The 22,084-nt window shown below is 45.0% G+C and overlaps 1 protein-coding gene across 26 annotated transcripts in view; it reads right to left on the reverse strand.

Annotated features, from left to right (window-relative positions):
• The window catches only part of RALGPS1 (Ral GEF with PH domain and SH3 binding motif 1), a 291,129-nt gene extending 269,539 nt beyond the window's left edge, over nt 1-21,590 (reverse strand). For 8 of the 26 annotated variants that reach the window (XM_072748582.1, XM_072748572.1, XM_072748576.1 and 5 more), the window contains exon 1: nt 21,321-21,573. The gene's annotated coding sequence lies outside the window, so the exon portion shown is untranslated. Of the gene's footprint in view, nt 1-16,042; nt 16,158-20,859; nt 20,924-21,120; nt 21,176-21,320 lie in introns of those variants that run through there. The other 18 variants (XM_072748585.1, XM_072748573.1, XM_072748575.1 and 15 more) reach the window with 10 other exon arrangements.
• Nucleotides 21,591-22,084: the final 494 nt, after the last annotated feature.

Below are 22,084 nucleotides of genomic sequence, written 5' to 3' on the forward strand. Positions count from 1 at the left end.
ATTAGAAATGACAAATACCCACCATTTGTTTCGACATGGATGGAACTGGAGGGTATTATGCTGAGCGAAGTAAGTCAATCGGAGAAGGACAAACATTATATGGTCTCATTCATTTGAGGAATATAAAAAATAGTGAAAGGGAATAAAGGGGAAAGGAGAAAAATGAGTGGGAAATATCAGAAAGGGAGACAGAACATGAGAGACTCCTAACTCTGGGAAACAAACAAGGGGTGGTAGAAAGGGAGGTGGGGGGGGGGTGACTGGGTGACGGGCACTGAGGGGGACACTTGATGGGATGAGCTCTGGGTGTTATTCTATATGTTGGCAAACACCAATAAAAAATAAAAAATTAAAATTAAAAAATTAAAAATTAAAAAATAAAAAAAATGAGCAGGGGATCTGAATAAATATCTTTTTAAAGAAAATATACAAATGGCCAACAGACACATGAAAAGATGCTCAACATCACTAATCATCAGGGAGATGCAAATCAAAACCACAATGAGATACCACCTCATGCCACTCAGAAGAATGGCTAGTATCAAAAAGGAGATAACAAGTGTTGGTGAGGGATGCCTGGGTGGCTCAGTGGTTGAGCGTCTGCCTTCAGCTCAGGGTAGGATCCCAGGATCCTGGAATCAAGTTCCACATCGAGCTCCCTGTAGGGAGCCTGCTTCTCCCTCTAACTATGTCTCTGCCTCTCTCTCTGTGTCTCTCATAAATAAATAAATAAGATCTTTTAAAAAAAAATATTGGTGAGGATGTGGAGAAAAGGGAACCCCTGGGCACTGCTGATGAGAATGTAAATTGGTGCAGCCACTGTGGAAAATAGTATGGAGGTTCCTCAAACAATTAAAACTAGAAATACCATATCATCCAATAATTCCATTACTGGGTATTTACCCAAAGAAAATAAAAACACTAATTGAAAAAGATATATAACCCGTATATTTGTTGCAGCATTATTTGCAACAGCCAAGATATGGAAGCAGTCCAAGTGTCCACTGACAGATGAACGAACAAAGAAAATATGGCATACATATATACACAATGGAATTTTATTCATCCATAAAAAAGAATGGTATCTTGCCATCTGTGATAACATGGATGGACCTAAAGGGTATCATGCGAAGTGAAATTAAACAGAAAAAGACAAATACAATATGATTTTGCTTACATGTAGGGAACCTAAAAGAACAAAATAAATCAGATTTTTTTAAATATTTTACTTATTCATTCAGGAGAGACACACAGAGAGAAAGGCAGAGACACAGGCAGAGGGAGAAGCAGGCTCCATGCAGGGAGCCCAACATGGGACTCAATCCGGGGTCTCCAGGATCACACCCTGGGCCGAAGGCAGCACTAAACCGCTGAGCCACCCAGGCTGCCCAACAAATCAGATTTTTTTTTTAATTTTTTAAATTTTTATTTATTTATGATAGTCACACAGAGAGAGAGAGAGAGGCAGAGACATAGGCAGAGGGAGAAGCAGGCTCCATGCACCGGGAACCCGACGTGGGATTCGATCCCAGGTCTCCAGGATCGCGCCCTGGGCCAAAGGCAGGCACCAAACCGCTGCACCACCCAGGGATCCCCAACAAATCAGATTCTTAAACAGAAAACTGATGGTTGCCAGGAGGGAAGTAGGTGGGTGACAAGCAAAACAGATAAAGGGGATTAAGAGGTACAAAGTATTGCTCCAGTATTAAATAAGTCACGAAGATGAAAAGTACAGCATAGGGAATACAGTTAATAGTATTGTAATATCACTGCATTTTGACAGGTAGTAATTATATTTATTACGATGAGCACTGAGTAACGTACAGAATTGTCAAACCATTAACCACTATGTTGTACACCTAAAACTAATATAACATTGTCAACAATGTTAAAAAAAAAAAAAAGCAAAAAAAGAGAGATGATGGCTGCTTTTTAATTTCTTTGGTCTCTATTTTCTTACTTTCCTACAATTAACATTTAATAATAAGGAAAAGGATTATTTTTTTTAAGTGAGACATAAGTTACATACCATAAAAATGGACCCTTTAGAACTCAGCAGGCTTTATTTAGCGTACTTGCTAAGTTGTACACTCATCCCCACTATCTAACTCCAGAACATTTTCATCCCAAAAGAAATCCTGTACCCATTAGCACTCACTCCTATACCCCCATTTCCCTGGCAGCCACTAATCTACTTTCTGTCTCTATGCTTCTCCTAGACATTTCATAAAAAAGGAGTCATGTGGTCTTCTGTGTCTGGTTTCTTTAGAATGTTTCAAGTTTCATCCATATTGTAGTATGAATCAGTACTTCATTCTTTTTTATAGCTAAATAATACTCCATTCTATGGATGTATACATTTTGTTTATGCATTCATTAACTGATGGATATTTGAGTTGTTCCATTTTTGGCTAGCATAAATAACACTACTACTGCTATGAAAATGCCTGTACAAGTTTTAGTGTAAGCATCTATTTTCAGTTCTCTTGGGTACACACCTAGCAATGGAATTATTAAGTCACAAGGTAACTTCATGTTTAATTTTTTGAGAAACTGCCAAATCATTCTCCAAAGAACCTGTACTATTTTACATTTCCACCAGTGATATGCCCTCCTACAGAATAAAGGTGCCGGGGCACCTGGGTGGTTCAGTCAGTTAAAAAGCTGCCTTCAGCTTGGCCCATGATCCTGGGATCAAGCCCCGCATTGGGCTCCCTGCTCAGCAGTGAGTCTGTTTCTCCCTCTCCCTTTGCCCCTCCCTACTGCTCATGCTCACTTTCTCTCAAATAAATAAATAAAATCTTTTTTAAAAATGAAGGTGCCAAGCAAATCTCCCCAGGGCAGTTCAAAAAGATGAAGCCCAGAGGAATCCCAACATAAGTGGCCCCAGGTATAATGTATATCTGCATAGCATTTCACTAGCTAGAAAACACATGTCCAGGCAGACTGGAGGGCACAGAGCTTGCTTTCAAATTTTTATCCCTCACATTTGTATAGTTCTTTAGAGGACAGAGTGTACTCATGTGCATGATCTCTGGTTTAAGCAGGAATGCCTGCTTTTTCTGTTAACTACAGTTGCATGTTTTATCTGTTCTCAATGATTATTTCATTTGTATTATACTTTATAATCATAATCACAATTACTTTGAAATCATTTTATGCTTGAATGGTCCTACTCTCACTGTCAATCCTTTCTTTCTCGACCTTGCCCATGGATGGTCTTTTATTTTAATTCATCTCTCATGGGATCCCTGGGTGGCGCAGCGGTTTAGCGCCTGCCTTTGGCCCAGGGCGCGATCCTGGAGACCTGGGATCGAATCCCACGTCGGGCTCCCGGTGCGTGGAGCCTGCTTCTCCCTCTGCCTATGTCTCTGCCTCTCTGTGTGTGTGTGTGTGTGTGTGTGTGTGTGTGTGTGTGTGTGTGTGACTATCATAAATAAATAAAAATTAAAAAAAAATTTATCTCTCAGTGACAAGAGCATGCCTTCCAATGATTTTTTTCCCCAGAATGATGCATGGATGTAGTAAAATCTACACACAAAGTATGTTCTTGCACAACTGAAAAGAATTTCTGTTACCATGAAATGGGAACTTAAACTGGGTTGAGAATAAAATTCTTTGGTTATATTTTTCCCTCAGAACTCAATAGGCACTGCCCCACTGCCCTCTGGCACCTATGGTGTAGATAAGTTTGAGCCTAGCTAATTTTTTTTCTTTGATTTCCTCTTCTTTCTGCCAGGATGCTAATAATACCCTCTCCTTATTCTTGAAATTAAAAAAATATTTCACCTGGATATTTCAAGTGTTAACTAATTTTTGCTAATTTTGCCTGGTTCGACATGAACCTTTATAATTTACAGAATCGGTCCTTCTTCCATTCAGAATAATTGAGGCTTCCTTCTAGGCCGTTTGCTCTGGTCTCCAATCTGGTCCATTATCCACATCTGGGGTCTCCTCTGATGCTTTCTTATCCCTTCTGAGAGCACCAGATTGTCTTCCTCCTGACTCCTTGGCTTTCAGCAGTGCCACAATTCCAGATGCTAACATTGTGTGCTTTATCTCCTTATGTGCTTTGAATCCACAAACCCCTTTCTCATCTCCGTCTGTTGACTCATCATCTTACCTTTCACAGCAACTAGAACTTCTCAGAGAGGACAAAAAAGATGACGCTTGAAGCTGGGAAACCTTTAACCCAAAGCTTGCTCTTCCTCTATCTCTTGCATGCCTTGTTTATTTCCCTATATACAGTGGATCTTTCAGTGTGTGCTCTCTAGTGTTCTTTTCCTATTTGTTCATTTTCAAATGAGGATAGGTAAGGCCTGGCCTGATATTTACTCAAAAATTATAGAAAGATTCTCTTTGGTCCCCTCTCTATTCACCCTAATGGATTCAAGGCTTCTCAGACGGGGCCATGGGTGAAGACCCAGCACTGCATGTGTTACTCAGCACCTGGGACCACTCGTCAGTGGCTGCCTTCTCATTTCTTGCCTCAGTTTCCTCTTCTATAACACTGGAAAGTTAAGCTAATCTTTAAACATCACCAAGCTCTACATTTTTATGGTATGTTATATCCATATGTCATACGGGTTTAAAGTTTCATTAATTTGGAACCAATTATCAAGGATTTTGCTAAATATGTGTATAAACAAGTAATAACCTGTTTGGGATCCCTGGGTGGTACAGCAGTTTAGCGCCTGCCTCTGGCCCAGGGCGCGATCCTAGAGAGCGGGCATTGAATCCCACATCAGGCTCCTGGTGCATGGAGCCTGCTTCTCCCTCTGTCTATGTCTCTGCCTCCCTCTCTCTCTCTGTGTGACTATCATAAATAAATAAAAATTAAAAAAAAAAGTAATAACCTGTTTAAGAAAAACTCGGTGTACTTTATTTAAATTCTAGCAAACCACAACAATTAAGCTCAAAAAATAGACTACATTTGATTAGACATAAGAAAGAAGAGAATTATCATTTACCAAGACCGAGCAGAGTACATGCCCTGGAGAGGTACTGGATATAAAATGTATACAAGAAAGAAAAAAAAACATATTCAAGGAAGCAGAAACTAGGGATCCCTGGGTGGCGCAGCGGTTTGGCGCCTGCCTTTGGCCCAGGGCACGATCCTGGAGACCCGGGATCGAATCCCACATCGGGCTTCCGGTGCATGGAGCCTGCTTCTCCCTCTGCCTGTGTCTCTGCCTCTCTCTCTCTCTCTCTCTCTCTCTCTCTCTGTGTGACTATCATAAATAAATAAAAATTAAAAAAAAAAAGGAAGCAGAAACTATACACAAGCAATTGAGTTAGCCTTTCTCTTCCTGTCAGTCTGCCCAGAACCCCGTCAATTCCAGAAATTTCTGTCTTGTCTAAACACTGAAAACCAAGTGGAAATGCTGTAATAACTATGTTATCACAAGACCATTTTCAGAGCCCACAGATGTTATAAGGGATAAAACTGCTCGAGAGCTTCCTATTGGCACACACACTCTACAAACATTATCCCATTTAATCCCAGCAACCACCTGTTAGGGGGACTCACTCCTTCATGGTCTCTGGCACTCTAACATGTCCTGCTGGGCATGCCAAGAATGCAAGGTCCTGACCAGCTTTTACCCAAGCCATTTTTCAGGGTTGTACTTGCTGTGAACAGCCTGGAGGGATGAGACAACATCTCCCTCAGGGCTGAAAAGCAGGCTTGCTTACTGCCTGCTATAAAGCAGCAGGTCCCCCAGATCAGTGCTTCCAGATGTGACACAGAAGCACAGCTCATGGCATCACCCCCATGGGATGTGGAGGAAGGGAAATGGACATACACAGTGATGTTTTTTATGCTAGTAATAAAGTCCTTTGTCTCTGACTCATGTATTCCACATAAAAAAAGAAAGTAGACAGGAAAAGTTTTGCCTCCTAACTCCTCCTAACCTGAGTCCTATAGTTCATCTCTCCTAGATCCCACAACACAGCTCAGTATACATCTTCCTGTCTTTACCTCCAGGTTTTGCCCTTTCACTCAAACTCATCTGGAGTTTCCACTGCAACATAAGGTCAAGCTTACCAATTCTTTCCAGCACTGAAAGCCAAATGTCCCAACAATGTAATAATCATCCCTTCCCTTGTTATTGTGTAACTCCCGGTGGCTCATGAATTAAGCTCCTATGCAAGTTAGCAAAGAAATCACTTCTTTACCAGTCTATTTTCCTGCTCTTACCCAAGCACCATATGAAATTAATAAATTATTGCTTTATAATAAGTTGTGAAGGCTCGACCATTTATCAGCCATATGTACCCAGCGAATCTCCACTACTCTGAGACTCCACATCTGTTAAATAGAGCCAGTATTAGTGAGGCTGGCCAATAGCCACCCTCCTCTCCTTCTTTAGTAACAGAAATTCTGGTTTTTAGATGGACACATGATTTCCCTGAATATAGATTATATTTCTCAACCTCCTTTACTGCTGGGTATGGCCATATGACCAAGATTAGGCCAATGGTATGCAAGAAGTGCCATGGAAAGTGGCCCTCAAAGACTGGAATGCCGAAACAAAAACTAGAGCTTCAGCAGCCATTTCGGGTCTTGAAATGACCTCAGACTTAGAAGCCATTTCCAAGATAGCCTCATAATGGAACAAGATAGAAGGAACCCAAGTCTCTGACCATGTAGGCTCTATAACTACCCTGAGCTAATTACCTCCTGACTTCTCACACATAAGAAAGAAATTTCCATCTTATTCATGTCTTTGTTATTTTAGTTTTCTGTCACTTGTACCCCAAACTACAGAAATAGTTCCCTCATAAGGAGAAAGATAGGGTTATATGAGAATATGCAGGACAGCCCAGGTGGCTCAGTGGTTTAGCGCCGCCTTCAGCCCAGGGCGTGATCCTAGAGACCAGGGATCAAGTCCCATGTCGGGCTCCCTGCATGGAGCCTGCTTCTCCCTCTGCCTGTGTCTCTGCCTCTCTCTCTCTCTCTCTCTCTCTCTCTGTCTCTCATGAATAAATAAATAAAATCGTAACAAAAAAAAAATTTTTAAAGAGAGAATATATATCACAAAAGATGCCCAATTGGTATCTATTTTTATATTTCCCCAAAAAAAGGTCTTGCACTGTTTTCACATATAGCAGACAAACTCAAATATTTGTTGAAATAAACAGGAATCTAGAAGAATGAAGGCCATTTCATTGCCCTAAAAAATTTTCTAATGTTTTTACCAATTTATTTTTCCAGATGAATATCACTATTTTGTCAAATCTTATAGACTCTCATTGGAATTGTCAACATTTGGAGACTTGGTATTGTCACTAGTACTGTGTTCAGACTTCCCCGAAAAGAGGCAGAAATTAAATGATTGCTTATCAACCTAATGATTTTCATACTATCCATAAAAAAGCATCTAATAAGAGGCTACTCAGTAACAAGTCTAGTCGTAAAAATGAGACTAATTAACACACAAGCATCAAGTAAATAATCTCTAATGCCACCTCCCCCAATACCCACCAAAATATTCAGGGAGATAGAAAAGGTGACACAAATATAAACCATCACTAAAGACTAAAGCTAGTGTGCTACTCTGTCCTTATCTCCTCTAATTGTTGATCCAGATCCTCTTGCCTCTCTTCTTCATAGCCAACCGAACTTTGATCGTGGCTCCTGGGCTTAGTGCTGTTTCATCTCCTTTCAAGTAATGTTTCTGTGATTCTCCATTGTCACACTTACCCTCTCAGTGTTTGAATCTTTACCAGTGGATCTGGCCTTCCCTCCCATATGGTGATATTCACACAGCTGAACCGATTTTTGCTTAAGTTCTTCTTTCTGTCACACACGTACTACAGTGGTGGGTTCAGACCAGCACAGGTATCTACAGAGGTACTCTCACAAGATTGTACCATCATCATCACCATTATTATTGTCATTCATTGAACCATTACTGCGTGACGGATACTTTGTTAAGCACCTTCCCCGTACTAATATACCACTGAGTCCTTACAATAATTATCTAAGCTGGGCATTGTTATCTCACCCATTTAAAGTGAGAAAACTCGGAATACCTGGATGGCTTGGTCGGTTGAGTGTCTGTCTTTGGCTCAGGTTGTAATCCCCAGTGTCCTGGGACTGAGCTCTGTATCAGGCTCCTGGCTCAGAGGGGAGTCTGCTTCTCCCTCTCCCTTTGCCCTTCCCCCTGCTCATGTATTCTCTCTCTCTCAAATAAATAAATCTTTTTAAAGAATTATAAAGTGAGAAAACTCACCCTAGTGAGTGAGGCTCCTAAAGGTAGGTAACTTACCCAAGGACACACCATCCATAACAGCATCTTCACTGGCTATGGTAGTGCATCCTTGGCAAATGCAGAATTTGAACCCAGCTCAGTCAGCTCTAAATTCTGAACCACTTCTCTATGTTCCATCCCACAAAAGCTGAGTGGTGTTCTGTTACTTTATGTTCTGTACTGGTACACATACTCCCATCCACTCACCTGTTCCCTTCTTTTTTGCTAAGCATTGAAGTTTTTAAACTCAGTGAACATTAATCCTTTCTTTTTTTCCTTTCCTAAGGGGCAAATGGCTTCATACCGCAGTGGCACCCTGATATTAAGGACAGCTACTCCCCTCCCCTCAAATTATCTCAGATTCTTTCTCCCCATCCCTCAGCTGTGGTTTTCAGCACCAGGGCCAGTGCCAACCAGGTCTCTGCCCCTGTCTTTGGGTTCAGGGAAATCCTTAAAGACACATGTGGAATCATATGGCAGATTCTTGTTGGCTCGTTCAGATTTTTTTTTTTTTTTTTTTTTTTTTTTGGCTCGTTCAGATTAAAGGCTCTTCACTGGGTTCTGGAAGCTGACCTCAGTCAGGTATTCAGGCCTACCAGGGGGACAAACTCCCACTTTTGCCAATTTAGGACCCCTCCATGAGTCCTAACCTAACTCAAGACCCATCTATAAGTTCTGGAGATTGTATAACAGGCTCTGACCTGCTACCCAACCTCAGGATACATAGGGAACCAAGGATGCACGCATCAGTCACAGGGCTCTAACACCACCTTAGTCCAGTCTGCATGGTTTTATCATCTTCCCAGGACTTCCTCCCACAGTTCTGATATCTCCCTTTTGTAGGATCTAGACACACACTCTTCCCACCAAGGTTGCTGACCCATCCTGAACCTCAGAACGTTGGATGGATCCCCAACTTTCCTGCTTCAGAAGCCAAAGATTTCAGACCAAAAAAAAAAAAAAAACCTATAAGGCATGAACAGACTGCTCAAGAAGGTCCTCAGGGAAGCTGAAGGGTTGAGACACTGGCTGCAGCCAAGAACATCCCTTAGTCTTTTGCACACAGAAAAAAGGTAACTAAAATGATCTCTCTCATGTGAGACTGGCTCCAGCATTAGTGAAAATAAGCGTGTCAGTGGGAGGCCCTGGAGTACCTAGCTTCATGGGGAAGGGGCAGAGGCCCTGCAGAGAGAGAGCTGGAAGGGATGCCCCACCCACCAATGTCCATATCCTCATCTTCCTATCTAAGAAGGATGTTCCTTTTTTACCTCCTTCCTCACTGAAACCTTCTCTTGCTCCTTCTCTGGCCTTGCACTATGCCCTACCCCTCATGCTGATGCTCCCCAGCACTCCAGCCGGGATCTTCTGCTCAGTAGAACCTTCCAGGGCCAGCTATAAGGATGACCCCAAGTCTGTCTCTCTCTCTAGACTGGTGTGGCACTGGAATCACCTGTGAAAACTGAAACATATAGATGACTGGTCTCTCTCTCCCAAATACCAGAGGATTCTGATGTTCCAAAGACTGAGAACCAGTGCTCTGGCCCAGAGCATTAGTCTGAGTCCAAGACTAGCAGGCCAGCTGCCAAATGCTATCCCACAGGCACCCTAAACTTAGTTCAGCTATTGCCAAACCAAGATTCACTACTTCTCCTCAACCCAATACCCACTTCCTCTTCCTTATCTCTGTGACTGGCCCAGCCCCTCACATCACTAAAGTGACAAACCCTGACATTGCCCTCCCATCTGCTAAATCTGTAGAGGGAGGCCTCTACCTCAGTTTCTCTCGAACCTGCCTCTTCCTCTCCATCCCCATGGTCAGGTTCAAGGACAATGTCCTGAACTCATCTTCCACATACCATCTCCTCCCACACCAACCATCCTCTATACCAGGATCATAACTGACAGTGTTTCCCTCTTCCTGCAACTCTGAAATGATTCTCCACTGGACACAGGATAACATCTAAAGTCCCAAGCACTGCCTTCAAGTCCCTCTGAGTACTGACCCCAAACCACCTCTCCGATCTCATCTCTGGCAAGCTCCTCCTCCCTGTCTTCACTAGCCTCACCCTCCAACACACTTGGCTCAGCATTCCCGAGATTCGGCATGCTCTCTCCCCACTGTCTGCTTTCTCTCCCATGTCCCTCTTCACCTGGGAAACTGAAGATCTCTCTTTAAAATCCTGTGAGTTTGATTCCACCCCACTAGCTTCCATTTCCACTGCTTTCCACCCCGGACACAGCATCATCATCATTTATTTACTCCTCTCTGTCAGGTCTGTGGGTTCCTAGGGCAAAGCCTGCAGCGTCATGCTTTGCATGCACAGTGGATGTTTACTTCATGAATGAAAACCGCTCGTGAGATCAAGAAGCAAAGGAAGCAACCAATCTTTAAAGCAATAAAAATAAAGCCACCTGCTATCTTGGAAAACATAGCAGGTATTGCTTCAATAATAGACACTTTTGGGCACCTGGGTGGCTCTGCCTTCAGCTCAGGTCATGATCCCCAGGTCCTGGGATCGAGTCCCACATCAGGCTCCCCACAAGAAGCCTGCTTCTCCCTCAGCCTGTCTCTGCCTCTCTCTGTGGGTCTCTCGTAAATAAATAAATAAAATCTTTTAAAAAAATAGATGCTTTTGGTAATAGATAGGAGTTCTGAAAAAGAAGAGTGAGCAAGTAGAGAATTCATCAGGGAATGCCTGCACAGATCAAGAAAACAGCACCGTGACCACCAACCACCAGGGTGTGAACCTTGCAGCATCTCCCTAACACTCAGCACTCCGGCCACACTGGCTCTCTGTTACATCTTCAATTTGCCACCCTGCCCTTGCCCCAATGGGGACCATGACCATGCAGCTGCCACCTCTTCACCTGGTCAAGTCCAACTCATCTTTCCTCTGGGAAGCCACTCTGGGCCTTACCAAGCCACTCTTACTTGGTAGGAGTACCAAGTAAAGCCACCCTGTTTACTGTCTCCAGGCACCTTGTATTCCTGTAGCCATTGTTAGTGCTATAATTAATGTTTCCTATACTTGTTTGCTATTGTTGTTTTACTTATTTTTATACTTCTTTAACTTTGCTACTAGACTATGAACTAAAAGATAGCAAGAATCAGATTCATCTTTTTCTTATACTGGGACCCCACACTCAGCAGGCCCTGAACGGAACTGGATGGATGATGGATGGAGGGATGGATGGATGGATGGACAGACGAACTGGAAGATAGCCAAGAACAAGGAATATGCTGCCTTTCATTACTACTACAATACTTTCATATCATCCAGCTCTCTTCACTCTGACTCAACCTACAAAAAGCAATCTTGGATTTTAAAACTAAGGCTTTCATGGGGCACTTGGTAGGCTGTTAGTAGAGCATACAACTCTTCATCTTGGGGTTGTGAGTTCGAGCCCCACACTGGGCAGAGAGATTACTTTTAAAAAATAAAAGATAAAACTGGGGTTTTCCTACTGAAGAAAGGATGCACACACATCAGTGATAGTCCTGTTTACTTGGAAAGCAGTTGTCAGAGCAAACTGACACACATAGCATTCCAGCTCCCTACCCGGTGATTTTTCTATAATACCATTGAGCTCTCTCTGTTCCACAAAGATACTGGCTATATTGATAAAACTAGATTCCAAGAATCTTTCAGCCCTTGAGAACCCCCCAAGATCATGGAGAAGCTCCCTAAGATCAATACACGTATTGTCAACAGATCGCAGAGGTACTGTCTCCCCTCAGCCAGTCACCACCACCAGATCCCAGGGCTGTACACTTAGGTCAGGCCTTAGTTCCTCTTCTCATACACTCACGCTGATGACTCAACAAAGGACTTTGATGCAGAGGTGTTCATCAGACATAAATGCTTCTTCATGGACACGGTCTATGTGCAACATTATATGACCTGCAGGCAGCTGTTAGAAAGTGCAATGTGCAAGTGAATGTGCTTAAGTCCACAGGTTTTGCTGGGTGGGGAATCAGGACACCTGACTGTGAAACCCTGACAAAGTCCCTGCCCTCAGCCCCAAGGTGGGAGTGTGGCCTCAATGCACTCTAACTTTCAGGATAGACTGACTCTACATCTGATGAGTGCAAAAGCCAAAACAGTGCTCAATGCAAAAGAGCCCTGCAGCAGGTATACCCAGAGATAAAGTAGAGAGCTAACAGGAGCAACCTGGCATCTTTTGAAAAAGCAAAAGAGTGTTATATATCAGTCATCAACTAACTTCTAATCTTATCAAAAAGCTTTCCAACAAGAATAAATTCTAATCTTAGTTATCAACCAATCAGTACATGCATCAGTAATTCCTGTACTTTAGCCACTTACAAGTGAGATCAGGGTTTCCCTAGACCCTAGAATAAAACCACACCTTAAACCCATCAACTCCAAATTGAACTCCTTAAGTTCAATTATCAGGAAATTAAAATAACTAAAACCAAGAGAAACTATCACAAGTATCTCTTTCAATGAATTCCTATTTCCTTATCTCCCCTATGGCTCTTCCAGTGTCAGAAACCACACCTTGAAGCAGCACGGGTGTGAGAAGAGACCCTAGCGGAACCCTCAGCTTCTCCCACAGCCACATCCTGAGCAATCTATTAAACCTCCCTGAGCTTCCATTTTCTCCTCTGCACCTCAAAGACTGCCTGCAAGAATCACTATAAAGGTGTCAAGAGACTTTGTAAAGTATTGAGATATTTTATAATGAAGGGACCTCAGATCCAACAACCATCCCATTTTATAGATTCAAATCACTTACTGGACACTCACCATTTACTTCATTTGTTCATTCAACAAACATTTATGGGGTACCCACTATGTGCCAGATGCTATGCCAGGTACTAAGGACTCAATGATGAGCAAATCAGCCATTTGCTCAATGATGAGCAAATCAGTCCTGTAATGCAGGACTGCATTACATTGCATTATAGGAGACAGACATCACCAACCTCTCCACCACAGAGCATATTGTTATACCCTGCAGGCCATGCTAATGATTTGGTCTTTTTTCTAAAAGAAATTACAAGCCACCGAAGGGTTTTACGAAGGGCTTTACGCAGAAGAAATGACATAATCAGATCATTCTGGCTGCCTTATACTAACCCTGGGCTAGGCCCAGGATATGGCAAGAACAAATGCAGGCTCTTTCTCTACAAAATCTGGTGGGGATGGGGGGCGGGGTGTCACCAGGAAGTCATCATCACTCTCACAGTGTTATTAATGCTACAGCAGTGTGCTACAAGAGCCTGTGGGGGAACAATCTATAAATGCTAGTGGGCCAAAAGTTTTGGAGATATGGCGCCTGGAGGAAAAACAAAACAAAGCACAGCTACAGAAAGCACACAAAATAAGAAATATCTCAAAATAGTGAAAAGTCACTAATTCCACATAACAAACTTTACTGCCACAAAAAGAGACACATAGCATATTCTCCTGAATTTATTAACTTGTTTTCCATAAATATGTAATTACTCAGAAATGTATCAAAACCACAGATTTCTCTTGACCTAGTTATCAAGCTTATACAAGAGTGAGAATGACTGTATTCAATAAACAAGAATTTAATTACATTCATTAATCTTTCTTTCATCTTTAATAAGATGATTTTCAAAGAAAACTTTTGACTGTTGAGCCCAAACATCTAAATTTCTTATGATTACTCAACTAATTGTGTTAAACCTTCAAATAAAACCTTATAATAAAAATATTTAAATCCTAAAGAGGAAAAGTATATTGTTGTATTAGTTCATAGAAAAGACCCTCTATTTACATGGAATCATACAACAAGGAAGGAGACAGAAAGAACTTGGGAAAGCAGCATATATTTCCTGTACCAGCCAGAGACAGGGCCCACCCTCAGGGTGACTCCATCCTCTCCCTCACCAGCAGTCAATTGCTTTTGTGGGAGCCAAGGCTTGTATCTGCACTCCCAACAAAGGCTGAGCTCTGAGTGCTCCTACTAGCCCCTGTCACCAAGGACATCTGAGTTTTAAGATATTCCTTGTGCAATAACTCACATAACTTCCACAGGCAGTAAATTAATATTCCCGAAAAGCATCCTACAAGCCCTCTAACAATAGGTAAATAGCTAAATAGCTAACAATAGCTAAAGAGATTCTAGCTCACAATAACTGGGTGTTCCTAATGTGTGAACACTATGCTAAGATGATGATTCTGCAACATCTCCTCGAAGCCTTTGAGGAATCATGGAGGTAAGTACCATCACACTTCCTGTACCAATGAGGAAACAGAGAGATGGTCGCTTGCCCAAAGCCACCACGGTTGTGAGTGGTAGAGTCAGGACCTAGACCCACACTGGCCTGAGTCTGCACTTTAAGGTCTATCCTATCCATCACTCTGATGTCAGGAGATAAATCTCCTATAAAGAACAAAAAGAACAAAAGCTCTGTAGAAAAACCGTGGGATGATGTGCCATTCTGGGTCTTCACGGCTTCTGCTCTCCTCCATAAGTGCACATGAAACAAGCCTCGCATGTGCCTCCCCTTGGGGAAAAGTCGTGGAATTGATCAGTGTAGGTGATCCAAAGTGTAGGTGCTCACAATGGTACTGGGAGGGAACCCACCTTTGAGAAGAGTTCATGTGAAAAAGGTGGAGGAAACACAGACAAACCCATAGCCTGGAGTCATCAGGGCCTATGAGGACTGTCCTAGGAACTCCTTAAGCACTTTGTGACTACAGAGCTGGTTTCTCGGACACCATGGACATCACTGTCACCAACCCATTAGCACCATTACCACTACTACTAGAACCCTGAGAAAACAGCCAAAAAGGTGCTTCTCAGTGCTCCCAAAGAACCATGGATAACATGTGAGCAGTCTTACACATCAGTTTTCTCTCAGGCACCATGCTGATCACCAGACTGCATCATTTCACAGAATCTTCAAAAAGAGTCTTGAGTTAGGTGACACTGCTATCCCCATTTTACAAAACAGTAAACCAAGACTCACAGAGAGGTAGACTCTTGCCCACGGCCTTCTGTAATGAAAGAACCAGAAACTGAACCCAGGTCTGCTTGGCTCCAGAGCATTAATCTGCTTAGCCACTTCATTCAAGTCTTCTGTCATAGTTGCCGTCCAGTCACTTTCTGCTTGCATGTGACTTTTCCACTAACCATGAGTTTCTCAAAGGCAGGGACAGAACCCTTTCTTGCATACAGCAAGGAAAGCTCAAAGCAGGAACCCAGCAAGGCTGGGGAGTGAATGTTCACATAAAGGAAGTAAAGCCCCCCTCCTTTTAAGAAAGTGGCCCTAGAAATGCCCCAGGATGCTCCTCACAGAAGCCAACCCAAACAGCTGCCCACTACCCCTGGTCAAAATCTACAGAACATCTATCTACTCAGCTCCCTTGAGCCTGCTACTCCACAACCCACCTTAAGGGAAGGATGAACAGGCAGACATCTGAGGAAAGGCAAGGTGGGCTTCAGCAAGTATGAGCAGTTCATTTTTAGAGTTGTCTTTTTTTTCTGCTTCCCCCTCTCATCCTGGAGTATCTGGAGAAATATTTCTTTCCTCTCTCACCTCCAAGATCTTCTGGACAAGTATTACCAGCCACACCCAAAGCCTATAGCTAATATATGGCACAACACATTCTTGTCTCAGAGTCAGCACTCAAATACCTGGAAAGTAAAGGAATAGAGCCCAAAGACTATGTTTCACCAAAGACCTAACAGCTTATCAATAAGAGCTTGTCAATATATTCTTATCAATAAGAGCATGTCAACAGCCATGATGGAGGAGAGGCCCATCACAATAGGCACAAAGAACCTACCCTGAAGTCTCAGCAGCAAAGAAATCAGGAGAGTTTCCCTGTGCAAGGAGGAACCACAGACAACGCAGTGCATGCTATAATACAATGCATACTCCGATCAAGGCAGGCACACAATGAAAGTCAAGGGAACACAAACAAGAGTGGTCACATGGGCCTAAAAGAACAGAGTAGGTTTTACAAAGGAGGGAGAGGCCATTGCCAAATCACGGAAGGTGAAATCATTGTTTCCTGCTTCCATGACCCCCATACTGCTGACAGCCCCAACATCAGGCCTATCATATTGTTCTGTAATCAGTGGCTTGTGTGCCTATCTCCCTGCATAGTATGTGGGCATCTCAAAGCCAAGGACTTTGGTCACTGTCCACAGCTCACCCTCAACTGCCCAGTAAATATCTAACTGACAAAGAATAAAAGAGTCTATGTCAGGTTACTAATAACAAGGCAGCTACCCCCTCTTGAGTATCTACTACAATCTGCTATCCCTGCAAGTACTGGGTATGCATGATCTCATTTTCTCTGCACAAAAACCTCAAAGGACAGATTTTATTATCATCAGCCATTTTACACATAAGGAAAGTGAAATTCAGAAAGATTAGGTAGATTGTCCCAAGTCAGACAGCCAGTAAGTAACAGCTGAACTCTGAATCAAGGGTTGAATGGAAAATCAGTTTTCAATTACTAGTAAACAAATCCCTTTTCCTTTCTCTTTCTGTCATCTGCCTAGCATCCAGATATGCGGATTGCCTGTAATCTATTGTTCAATGAGACCAAAGCCATTTGTTTCCTAGAAAAGAACAAGGGATGTCCCTTGCTACTCTTCTAAACAATGACTGCTAACCATTACTGAGTAAACATCATTGGGGAGAGTGGGGGCTGGGAGACACAAACCAAACTGTGCTTACAACATCAGTCAAAAACATTTATTGGGCAGCCCTGGTGGCTCAGCGGGCTTAGCACCGCCTCCAGCCCAGGGTGTGATCCCGGAGACTCCGGATCAAGTCCCACATCAGGCTCCCTGCATGGAGCCTGCTTCTCCCTATGCCTGTGTCTCTGCCTCTCTCTCTGTGTCTCTACAAATAAATAAAAAATGTTAAAAAAAAAAAAAAGTACCCAAGAGCTTTAAAAAAAAAAAATTTATTAAGGAGAAACTGGTATGTACCAATTGGAACATTTTCCAATGTTGGAACAATTTCCAAACAGATCAAGCAAATAGACGAAGGAGAAAGAGTATGTACAGACACTATTCTTTGTGTAAGAGAAAGAATATATAATAAACAAGAAAATGGTAATAGTGGTTGCCCCCAGGGAGAAGGACTGGCTGAGGCAAGATAGACCCTTTACAATTTGTTCCCCTTTGAACTACTTGCCTTGTTTTTTTGTTTTTTAAAGATTTTATTTATTTATTCATGAGAGACACAGAGAGAGAGAGAGAGAGGCAGAGACAGGCAGAGGGAGAAGCAGGCTCCATGCAGGGAGCCTGACGTGGGACTTGATCCTGGGTCTCCAGGATCACACCCTGGGCCAAAGTCAGTGCTAAACCGCTGAGCCACCTGGACTGCCCGAACTACTTGCCTTTATTTATTTATTTATTTATTCATTCATTCATTCATTCATTCATGAGAGAGAGAGAGAGAGAGAGAGAGAGAGAGGCAGAGACACAGGCAGATGGAGAAGCAGGCTCCATGCAGCGAGCCGATGTGGGACTTGATCCCAGGACTCCAGGATCACGCCCTGGGGCCAAAGGCAGGCGCTAAACCGCTGAGTCACCCAGGGATCCCAACTACTTGCCTTTAAAAAGGCATTTTTTTTTTAACTTCTTAAAAAAAAAAAAAGATTAAAAACACCATTTAAAGACACCACTTTTTGCCAGGCCTCTCCCAAATGCTCGCATACATACAACTGCAACCATGAAGAATGTATGCTTATGAACAAAAACTGGATGAACTTAATATGTGGTAAAACAGGACTGGCAACAGCCTTTGTCTTTCATGCTGAGGTTCACCAATTTCACTAATGTTGCAAATCTTTTTGAAAATAAATCAACAGAATTTCTAAGATAGAGATACAACATACATATAAGCAGCAGGGATAATTTGCCACACCTTCCTGAACTCCTTCATCTGTTCCTTCAACAAGTACTGAATGGGCATCTACTGTGTGCTAGGCAAAGTGCTAGACAGATTTTTTTTTAAAGGACTAAACAGCAGGTCATTAGTTTCTTCCCTCCTGCCTTTCAGGAAAATATGGACAGCATGCTAATGAGAAGAATGCCAGAGCAAGGACCACCCTTCATGTTCGTAGTCTAACACCATTCTCATTCAGCCTAGAAAATGGAGTTCTGGGGAAAGCAGTTGTTCAACGTTACATAAGTGAAGGCTACAGGATTACCGTCCTGCTCTCCCTACATGCTTCATGCTGTTGAAAGATACACAGACAGAGAGGGAAGAAATGAACCCTAACATTAGTGCCTTGCCCTAACATTAGTGCCTGAATTATCAGGTGCTTTCACATATCCTGTGTCATTTATTCTTCATAACCTCTCAAGATGGGCATGATCACCCTTGTTCCACAAATAAGGAAAACAAAGCCCTGAGAAGCTGAGAAACTGGTGCATAAGGCTTCCTACACAGACCTGTGTGACTTCCAAGCCAGAACCCTCACCCTCCATACTCAACAGGAAAATCAATTTAAAAAGGTAGTCTGCAGGGAGGGGTGGGGGAGCCTGGGTAACTCAGTTGGTGAAGCATCTGACTCTTGATTTCAGCTCAGGTCATGATCTCAGGGTCCAGAGAGCTCCATGCTCAGCATGGAGTCGGCGTGAGATTCTCTCCCTCTCCCTCTACCCCTCCCCCCACTCACACACCCTCTCTCTTAAATAAATAAATAAGTAAGTAAGTAAGTAAGTAAGTAAAATCTTTTAAAAATAAAAAGGTAAACTGGCGGGCAGCCCGGGTGGCTCAGCGGTTTACCTGCCGCCTTCAGCCCAGGGCCTGATCCTGAAGACCCGGGATCACGTCCCATATCAGGCTTCCTGCATGGAGCCTGCTTCTCCCTCTGCCTGTGTCTCTGCTTCTCTCTCTCTCTCTCTCTCTCTCTCTCGTAAATAAATAAATAAAATATTTTTTTAAAAAAGGTAAACTGGGGCCATATCACAGAGAGCCTTAATATTTTCCATTAAATGAAGTTTCTCTCTCAACTCTGGGTGTTGTCACTCCAATAATAACAATCAAAAAGCCAATCCCTTTATTATTCAACGCATGTTCTAACTTTTGTGTGCCACCAAGCTTGGGCTTTCCTTTTAACCCACAGAGGCTATCCAGAGGGCAGCAATCTCTGAGAACCACTTATATAGTTTCTGCCAGGACAGAAAGGAACATTGCTAATACTGCTTCTAGACCCTCTGGGCACCTGCCACACAAGCACAGGCCCCAGTTAGGAACCACCCCCGAGACACCATCCCCATGATGTCACTGGTTCACCACCAGACCAGCTGAATGATAGTGAGAGAGGCCAGCACCATGGTGGTTGGCCTCCAAAAGCTTCATAGCCTCTAAAATAAAGAAAAACACAGCCCAGTGCAGGAGAAGCCTCCTCCTGCCTTCTTTCTGTCCATGCAATGCGGGTAGGAGAAATGACAGTTTGGAATGATCAAATTGCTAGTGAATAGAGGTACTGGGTGCCAAAAGGTCATACACATGGGTACGAGACATCTTCTGGAGAGGATGGAGTCCTCTCACCTTGATTTCTTCTCTCTGCCCCTGTAGGAAGCTATGAAATTCTCAATTCTCACATTCCCTTCTATTTAGTGTCTCCCTTTCGGAATGTGGTAACATCAGAGCTCCTACTTGGCTGGGGAGGGGGGAATTCCATAAGGCTCAAGTCTAAGCCTTCTGATCCAGGTCAGAGTCCTCAATGGGGGTGGGGTCTACAGGTCAGCAAACAGTGAAATGTTCCTCACTTTCCACCTGCCGTTGCTCCCTGCCACAGCTCCCTCAGAGGTCTTAATCCGAGTCACATCTGAGACTGTCTTTTGGGGACTCTCTGCCACAAACCTCATCCCAAATTCAAATAAGAAAATGGTTTGCTAATTAGAAATACCCTTTTCTTTAAACCCCCAGTCCCTGAGTCCAGCCTCCCCATCCACAAAGAGGGCAGAGATTCATAACTTTACACCACGATTCGCTAAGTAAGCATTTTTTCCATCCTATCCTCACAAGGCCCCTGGGGGGCACACAAGGCAGGTAGCACCATCCTCAGATGTTCGTTTTGCAAAGGAAGACACAAAGCATAGAGAGGTGAAAGACTCTCCAGGGGTTACACAAAGACGAAAGCTTCTGAACCCTCATTCCTGGTTCTTTCCCCTCACCGGGCTGCCATGTCAATCTTCTGGAGACTGCCATCGCTAAGATCTGCAGCAGCATCTGGTACCAGGGCCCTTCAAGCTTCACACTAACTACTCTTCCAGGAAGCAACATTTCTGATCATCGAAGGAACACCAACGCCGGCCGCAATCGAAGCTTACCCTCGGCAACAGCAACAGAGAAAACCCCGGAGAAATGAAAAACGACGCGCCCCACTTAAGGCACAGCGTGGCATCGGAGAAGCCAGCAGCCTAAAAACCTGGGCGGCAGAGACCCAAGTCAGCCTCAGGAGAGGCACAGGCTGGCCTGGCCGGCCGCTCTGGCCCAGGAGCAACCCTCGAAGCCTCCAGAATCTTAAGAGAGCCCAGGGCTCTTGCGCTCACCCCAAACGCCCCTGGACAACCGAGAGCTACATTCGCGTCTCCACCGGCCACGCACCCTCCGCCCGCTCCTCACCTGGGGCACCGCTTCCGGGCCTGCAACCACTCGCGGCCCCGCCCCCCGCCCCTGCAGGTCTCCCTGGCCCCGCCCTTTGCACCTGCGGTTTCCTCAGGCCCCGGCTCTCCGGCTTCGGCCTCACCTCGCAGCCCCCTCCCACAGCCAGATCTGTGGTCCCCCCTGCCCCGCCCAACTGACTCCATCAGCCCCGCCCCCCGCACCTGCGGCCGGTCCCCACACCTGCGGCCCTTCCTACCAGCCCCTCCCGTTCCAGCCTACCTAGGGCTCCCGGCCCGGCCCCCTGCGACCCCGATCCCGCCCGCACCACCCCTGCCCCCCTGGCCCCGCCTCCCGCCCCGAGGCCCCTCCCCGGCCCAGCGGCCTCTCCGGGTCCCGCCCCCCCGCACCTGCAGCTCCCTGCGGCCCGGCCCTCAGGGCCCCGCCCCGCCCCGCCCCGCCCCGCGGGCCGCTCCTCTCACCGCCCGCTCTCGCCGCCGCCGCCGCCGCCGCCGCCGCCGCCGCAGTCCCGGCCGGTCACCTTGACGCGGGCCGCAGTGGCTGCTGCCGCCTCCTCATGGCCCTGGGAGCGGCCCAGGCGGCAGCGGCGCCTTCGCTCGGAGGCCAGGGCCGGGCCAAGCCGGGCCGGGGCCGGGCCAGGCGCAGCTGGAGCGCGGGCCGACGCGGGAGCGGAGCCGGTACCCAGCCGCAGTAGGAACCGTCCGCTCCTGGGCCTGAGCGGCGGGCCGCGCAGCCAATCGGCGCGCGGCGCCCGACCAATCCTCCCAATCAGCTCGTCGCAGGGGCGGAGACACGCAAATCGGCCGGCTGGGCGCGCCAGTGCGCAGCCGCTGCAGCCCTGGTCCTCGCTGGCCTCGGCCTCCGCTCTAGGCGGCGGACGCCCTCTCAGCCTGTGAGGATGCTCCGCGGCCCGCACACCCCTCTCAGCGCCCCGCCACGCCCATCTTCTTCCTAGAAATAGCAGTGCATCTTATTCCCCATACATCTTTCCAGGCCTCATACAATTTCCCCCTTGAAATCCCTACTTAGGATTTACGGTTTTGAACAAAAAATGGTTTTGTGAGAGCATCACCTTAGTGCTCATTCTTTACAACCGAGAGGTAGGCATAGAACACAGAACGTCAGAGCCAGAAGACACCTCAGAGAGCCTGGGGTCCTACCCATTTACTTTACAGATGGGCAAAATAAGGCCCCACGAGGTGAAGGGACTTGCCCGAGGCCACAC

Source organism: Vulpes vulpes, chromosome 2, assembly GCF_048418805.1.
Source record: "Vulpes vulpes isolate BD-2025 chromosome 2, VulVul3, whole genome shotgun sequence".
NCBI classification, from domain to species: Eukaryota; Metazoa; Chordata; class Mammalia; order Carnivora; family Canidae; genus Vulpes; species Vulpes vulpes.